This window comes from Orbicella faveolata, unplaced genomic scaffold, assembly GCF_042242905.1.
Source record: "Orbicella faveolata isolate gen_17 unplaced genomic scaffold, um_ofav_v1 contig_35, whole genome shotgun sequence".
In the NCBI taxonomy this organism is placed as follows: domain Eukaryota; kingdom Metazoa; phylum Cnidaria; class Anthozoa; order Scleractinia; family Merulinidae; genus Orbicella; species Orbicella faveolata.
The window spans coordinates 31,325,007-31,332,763 of NW_028301564.1; the positions used below are offsets into that span (position 1 = coordinate 31,325,007).

The 7,757-nt window shown below is 36.5% G+C and overlaps 1 long non-coding RNA gene across 1 annotated transcript; it reads right to left on the reverse strand.

Moving 5' to 3' along the window:
* Window positions 1-1,779: 1,779 nt before the first annotated feature.
* Window positions 1,780-6,935, reverse strand: LOC149104176 (uncharacterized). Its single transcript, XR_016201975.1, has 2 exons — window positions 6,592-6,935; window positions 1,780-3,723 (listed from the first exon to the last, which is right to left on the reverse strand). It is a non-coding gene; the product is annotated as an uncharacterized LOC149104176 (long non-coding RNA).
* Between the last annotated feature and the right edge of the window lie 822 nt (window positions 6,936-7,757).

The following is a 7,757-nucleotide window of genomic DNA, read 5'->3' on the forward strand; positions in this document are numbered from 1 at the left end:
AACTTTTTGAATGCTCACTTTCGAGCTTATGGGTCGAAAGATAGCCCCACTTAACTTTAAGACTGAAAGAGTAGGCGGGAGCGCCTTACGCGCATTGTGATTTTGAGGATCTTCGGCTCGATCTGGCGAAACTTGGGAGATATTTTCCAGTCCCAAAGTCTCTAAACTCACTCCTGATTGTCTAATATGTGAGTGAAATAGAGACAAAAATTTTTGAAGCCTTACTTTCGAGCTTCTGGAGTTAAATCTAAGCCCACTTTACCTTAAGACTGAAAGAGTAGCCGAGACCCCCTTAAGCGCATCGTGATTTTGACTAACTTCGGGTGGATTTCCCGTAACTTGGGGGATATTTCCAGCCCCTTGGACGCTAAACTAAGTCGTGATGGCCTTGTTTTGCAGTGAAATGGACAAAGCACAACTTTTTAAACACTCACTTTTGAGCTTCTGGGCCGAAATATAGTCCCACATCACTTAGGACGTAAAGAGTAGCCGAGACCGGGGTGCGCGCATCGTGATTTTGACCAACTTCGGGTCGATATTCCGAAACTTGGGGGATACTTTCCAGTCCCGGAAGCTCTAAACTAACTCCTGAATGCCTTGGTTCACTGGAAAAGTTGAAAATTTACAGAGTACGTAAATAACATGTAATTAACATGTAAATAATCAAAAAGAGACTGTAAAGATTAATTTACATGATTTTTCCCCTTTTACATGTTTTGGAGGTTTCATGTAAAAAACATGTAAATATTTCAAGTGAAACATGTAAATGATGAAGAAAACACTGTAAATGTTTCAAAGCAAAGGGCTAAGATCATGTAAATAACATGTAAACTGTGCCTGCAAATACTGTAAATAACCTGTAAATTTCTTGTGATTCAACCTGGAAACCCGTAAATAACATGTAAATTTAATACAGGGAGGCTGCCATAATACTGTAAATAACATGTAAATAAAAAGGGGAGGCTGTAAACAACATGTAAATAAAAAAAGGGAGGCTGTAAATAACATGGAAAATGAAAACAGGAGTCTGTAAATAACATGTAAATCGAAAAAGGGAGCCTGTAAATAACGTGTAAATCGAAAAAGGGAGTCTGTAAATAACATGGAAATCAAAAAAGGAGCCCATAAAGAACATGTAAATCGAAACAGGGAGCCTGTAAATAACATGTAAATCGAAAAAGGGAGCCTGTAAATAACATGTAAATCGAAAAAGGGAGCCTGTAAATAACATGTAAATCGAAACAGGGAGCCTGTAAATAACATGTAAATGGAAAAAGAGAGCCTGTAAATAACATGTAAATCGAAAAAGGGAGCCTGTAAATAACATGTAAATCGAAAAAGGGAGCCTGTAAATAACTTGCAAATCGAAAAAGGGAGCCTGTAAATAGCATGTAAATGGAAAAAGAGAGCCTGTAAATAACATGGAAATCGAAAAAGGGAACCTGCAAATAACATGGAAATTGAAAAGGGGAGCCTGTAAATAACCTGTAAATTGAAAAAGAGAACCTGCAAATAACATGTAAATCGAAAAAGGGAGCCTCTAAATAACCTGGAAATTGAAAAAGGGAGCCTGTAAATAAGCTGTAAATTGAAAAAGGGAGCCTGCAAATAACCTGTAAATTGAAAAAGGGAGCCTGGAAATAACATGTAAATCAAAAAAGGGAGCCTGGAAATAACCTGGAAATGTAAAAAGGGAGCCTGGAAATAACATGTAAATCGAAAAAGGGAGGCAGAAACCCTGTACGATAAATAACTTGTAAATAATAACTTGAAGAAAAATACATGGAATGTACTGTTTTATTGTAATCAAATCTGTTGACCTTAATTATAATAGTAGAAAACATGCAAATTTATAGAATCAGAAATTTATTGCAATCAGAACAAACTCAGTAAAATTCAAATAGTTTTTATATGCCATGAATAAGGTTTACAATGTACACATTGCAACAAATAAAACATGTTTTCTTTTCTTTCTATCCATAACAAGACGACTTAAATGTAATTTTGTGCATGGCCAAAATATTTTAAAATACCATGACTGAGCTCCTTTAACCGAATTCAAGCACTGTTCAAGAAGACTACTAAATTTCAAGACCTTTTCAAGATTGTGCAAAACCATGTCATATTCAACTCTATTTAATTCATAAATAGTAAAATGATTAAGAACTATACTGTTGTCAGCTACAACGAGTGAAAATTTTGCAATTTAGGCGTATTACTAAATTAAAATTGTTTGCAAATGGATACCTGTCTTAAATATATACTAAATTCACAAAGTCAAATGTAACATAATGATAATACCTTTGTCATAAAATGAATGAATAAACTGTTTTTTTCTTACTAAGTAATTAATGTAGGATTAAATTAGCCTTAATAATTATTATGAAAAATGTGGGAGGCACGATGGCCTCGTAGTTACATGTAGTGAGCTCAACTCCTGATCGAGCGGTCTGGGTTCAAGCCCTAGGCAGGTACATTCTGTTGTGTTGCTGGGCAACACACATTACTCTCAGTGCCTCTCCACCCAGGTGTATAAGTGGGTACCAGCGAATTTAATGGTGGGGTAACCCTGCAATGGACTGGCATCTCATCCAGGGGAAGTAGAAATAGTCCTAGTTGCTTCCTGCTACAGAAAGCGGGATAAGCTCCAGTCTGTTGGGCCACGTGGCTCATATGCAGACTTTACCTTTACCTTATTATGAAAATTACTGCAATGTAAGTGTGAAATATTGATCAACTTTTTTCATAGAGTGAATTGTTCTTTTGAAATAACAGAAAATAGGGAGAAAAAACATTTACCACAAGATAGAGATTGACATTTTCAATTCATCATAAAAACATTCATGCCAAAGGAATACTACATTGCATAACATAAAACAAGGCTTCTGACATCTTTTAGGCTATGTTTACAAAGTCACAGTTTCCTTCTTTTTCCAAAACTGTACAGAATCCAAACAGGACAAACATTTTGGACCCCTGACAAAACATTCACTGTAAACAATATTCAAAATTTTACTTTTTCTTTTTGTGATAAAAAAAAACTGTACTGTAAAAAAAAAAATTCATAGGGACCTGTTGAAATTGAAAGGCCTATCTAGTACCATAGTTCCCATAACACATCATAAGTTAATAAATTATTGTTCTGGTACTACATGTATGTAAACATAGCCGTTGCTTTTTATGATAAAATCTTATAGCTGCTGTATTGAACAATAAGTATCAACCTAGCAATCTAAGATATTCAAATTTAATGCTAATTCACTAACACAGGTACAGTGTAGGTGATACTTCAAAGCATTGAAAATAATGTTTAAAGTGGTTGAATTTATGCCAGAAAGTGTTGAAGGTCACCATGTTAGACTGTAATGCACCAGGGGCCCATTTCTCGAAGGTCCCAAAAAGTTTTCACACCCAGAAAGCCATACCAAAATCTGAAATCTTATGCTTACAGAGCTGTTTTATTCGCTTATTCTCAATATGAACAGAGGTTTCCTTCACACAAGAAGTTTCAGGCATACATGTATACAGCTCTTAGTTTTTAGACACAGCTCAATTAAAGATGGCTTTATGGGCCCAAAAAGTTTCCAGGGCCTTCAAGAAATGGACCTCGGACCCCTTATAGAGTCATAGGTACTGTAGACTTCTCAGTGGCTGATTTTTTCCTGATCAAGCATCAATGCCAAGGAGTATGCATGTATTGATCACTCTCAATTTTACTTCATCCTACAAGTAACATAAAACATTTCGTTAAATAAGATAAGTTATGTCTGAGTATGAATCAGCAAATTCTGTGTATGATATCAATCAGCGAATTTTATGCTGGAGTTATTATTTTGTTTCTTATTATTCCAATTTATACTGTGACCTTTGAAATCGGACTGTAGCCGGTCATGTTAACCGGCCAAAGTAATTTTAGCTCGGTCACGTCTCATTTCTGACTGGTCAAGATATTTATGAAAAAATCAAGTACACGTAATGTGAGCTAAATTAAACCCACAAATATAGTTTGTTTGTTCCAGTCACTGCTAGACCGTTTAAAGATTGGCTTAATATTTTTCTGAACAGATTTAACCCCAGTCGCTCGAATGGCATTCCTATCGATCTTGAACGCATGACAAACACCAAGCGAATGGTCTTTAGCCGTTCGAACAGATACATGTGTGCATTGGTGTATGTTTTCATTAGAGGTCATGATAAAAAAGAGATAAAAACTCTCAGATTTACAGTTGGGGATTTGATTGTTTATTCAAGAATGAACAACGTGACCGTCTCAACATGACATGACTGGTCAACATGACCGGCGAGTGAAGTTTTTGGCCGGTCAAGTCACCATTCTGGCCAGACATTGCCCGTTGACCGGCCATTATTTTGAGCCCTGAATATTCATCAATCAAACAGATCATACATCTACATCTGTAGCTACTGTGTGACAAAAAATTTGCATCTCTGATTGGAAGGCACTGAATGTTAGAGGATGTAGAAGAACTAAACTCAAAATCCATGGCAGTAACTATTCAATGTTCACTATCTCCTACATTGTAATAATCATGGACAATAAATCAAACTCCTATCAAACAATGTTTAAATAATAAGTCAAGTTATTTGCAGGCACAATTTGATTGTTTCTTACGTGCACTTATGCTCTATTGGTGGACAAAGGTACAGATGATGTCATAAAAGTTTGTTTTTGTTTCTTTGTTATATGTATTACGAAGCAGACAGATTCTATGTTGTTGTGCATCTGTTCAGTAATAGATCACAGAAGACATCAAAATGTGGTAAAAACATCAGTGACACACACCTGAAAAATTCACAGATTCTGTGACACACTCTAGTAATGGCTTATGTGACTATTTTTTGTTTTTACCACATTTTGATGCTATCTGTGATCTACTCAAGGCAGGAAAACACCCAGGTCTGATTTCCTCAGCCAAGTAAATTTTGCTCTTGGGCAAGCGAAAATAGAAGTTCAGTAGCCCAGTGGGCAAGTGAAATTACAATGTAGCGTCAGTAGTCTTGTGAGTCTGACTAAAAATGCCAGCTTGATAAATGATAATTTCCAATCATTCCATTTCAAAACTTAACACCTAAAGATTAGTTAATTATTAGGTTGAAAGCAAGAATTAGTTTGGAATCCGAGTGTACTTCATTCCCATTTGTCCTCTGATTTCCTTACTGGCCACCACACTGGCAACTAATATTTAAGTGGGGCAAGTGAAAACTGAAATTGACTGGCCCACTGGGCAAGTGACTTACAATTTTTTTTCCTGCCCTGCTACAGATGCATGAACAGATGCATGACACATGAAACCTACATGTATTTGGTATGAGCCCAATTTCGTACAAGTAAAATGTACAGCTGTGACAGGGCTCTAAAGTGCTCTCTGGTCATCCCAGGGTAAGGTAATCGATTGAAATTGATCCATAAATTGATATAAATCAATAAATTGAAATTAATGTAAGTGTTGTCAGTGCTATCAATCAATTGAAAGAATTTCGTACTCACATGCTAGAAAAGTTTCAAGTTATCAGTTTGATTTTACCAAATTTATCAGTCATTAGAGAATCAATTGAAAGTTGGTCTCTCTTTGTTAGTTCACCTAAACTGTAGAAAAATTGTCTCTCAACACAGTGTTTGATTGTAACTTTTTTTATGTAGATTTCAAAGGCACTACCAAAAACCCCCAAAACATAGTCCCTGATACATGTATGCCAGCAAAATATTCTGTTTACGAGATACAATGTTATGTTTTTATGCAGTTGTATTCATGATTTCATATTTCACTTTAAATCTTTTGTTCATTTCTTTCTTATTAAATGTTGCTTAAAAGATAAGCTAGTATCAGCAAAATTGATAATGCTTATTGAAAATTTGATCACAATCGATGACTCATGATGAATCCTTTTATTGATTTCTGATATCATTGACTAATTTCTATTGATTGTTATGAAATAATCGATTGACTATACTGTGTCATCCAAGACAAGTAGATTTTCCTGCCTGGGCAAGTTACTCTTCCTTTTTTTCAAGTCCTGTGTAGTTTTCACGACAGTTTGAGGTACATGTATACCTCTTCATAAAGTATCATAGTGTTTTTTTTGTGAAAGAAATACCACAACATTTAACTTACTACAGTATCAGTACCAGTGGGTGCAATGTCCATGTACAGTTGTGTATAACAGCATATTGTAACTTGCATGTAGGTACAACTGTAGACACTTGAGTAACTTCAGAATACTTACTCTAGCATAAGAGAAATTTCTCTGCTGAAGATGGCACATTACATTTTAGCTTACTAGCATTCACATCAGAGGGCAACATAACCTTACAAGAGCATGCATCAGAAAGAATCATGAGGTGCATATAAGCCAATAACAAATGTCGCATGCTCATGCTCAGTTATCGAGAACAGATAATAACAGATAATAAAGCTCTTTATGTACGGCAGGTAAACATCACCAAAGTCGATTCCACAAGCAATGTAACTTCTCCTTGATAATGACACATTCACAACCAAAGGCAAAACGAAATGTATACGTATCTGGACGTTACTTTACTCTGCTCGTTCAATTTATGCAAAACTTGCTTACCTGTTGTTTTTGTTGCCTGTAATCGCTATCTTCAACTTCTGGGTAACGGTAAACTTTGCCTTGAAACCGTGCACGGTGACGAAGCGAAGGTAGAGTGGATTTTGGCCCGCTAAAACAGAGCTCGAGTTCGATGCAAGTTCCAACGAACTGCCAAACATGGCGGAAGAACCGAGAGAACCTGGTACCTAACATGAAGACCGCTGATTCGTGCTTGTTGGAGATCGGGCAATCACAAGGCTGGTATGCTCTTATAAAGGGACTGGGATAACAGTGATGGCAATGAAAGTACAAAACGGTAGAAATCACCAAAACAAAACAAAACAAAAAAACAAAGAAACAGTGAACATGCAAGGGCAGACTTAGTTGTATTAATCTTACTTGTAGAATGTGCATGTTTCGGAATATTTAACGTTCTAAATCGATGATATTTCGTTCATTCTCAGCGGTTCAGGGGCACAACTGTGACCTCGAACTTTCGCGATATGAGAAGTTTAATGTTTGTTGTTTTCGGATTGTTAAAAATGTCATTTTGGGTACCGAAAAAAAGTCAGCTATCGTTTTCGGAAAGGCGATAAGACCTAACGTTTTCGGGAAATGGACAAAAAAGCCCTAATAAGTTCGAGAATACTCAAGCTCCTCTAGAATAACCGAACAGATAAATTTTTTTTGCGCAACCTAAAATTAACCTACAGAGCTTTGAAAGTACACCAGATAGCCTAAAACAGCGTTGAAAAGCATTCGAGAGGAAACGGTCGTTGGGTGTTCCTTATGGTTCCCTGCCTAACCTAACTCCGCGTCAGTTCAAACTCGGTCACCAGGGCTCTTTCCGTCTTGAACTCACACAACCCGTGACGCTTTCATGGTCCTTCATGAATAAATACGTACGTGTCCGAGAATTAATTTTTCTCTTTTCTAGAGACGTAAGCTTGGGACGCCTGCATGTGCAGTAACAATTCTAGTTTTATTTTGTCGTTGTGGATGCGCGGAAAGTTCACAAGAAGACAGCTTCGTTAGTGCGGTGTCGCACCCGTGCAACTTCTAGGTTTTCCATTTACATGGTTTTTACGTGTTTCTTACAGGCTTCCTTTCTTTCATTTACATGGTTTTTATATGTTTCTTACAGGCCCCCTTTTTTCATTTACATGCTTTTTACATGTTTCTTACAG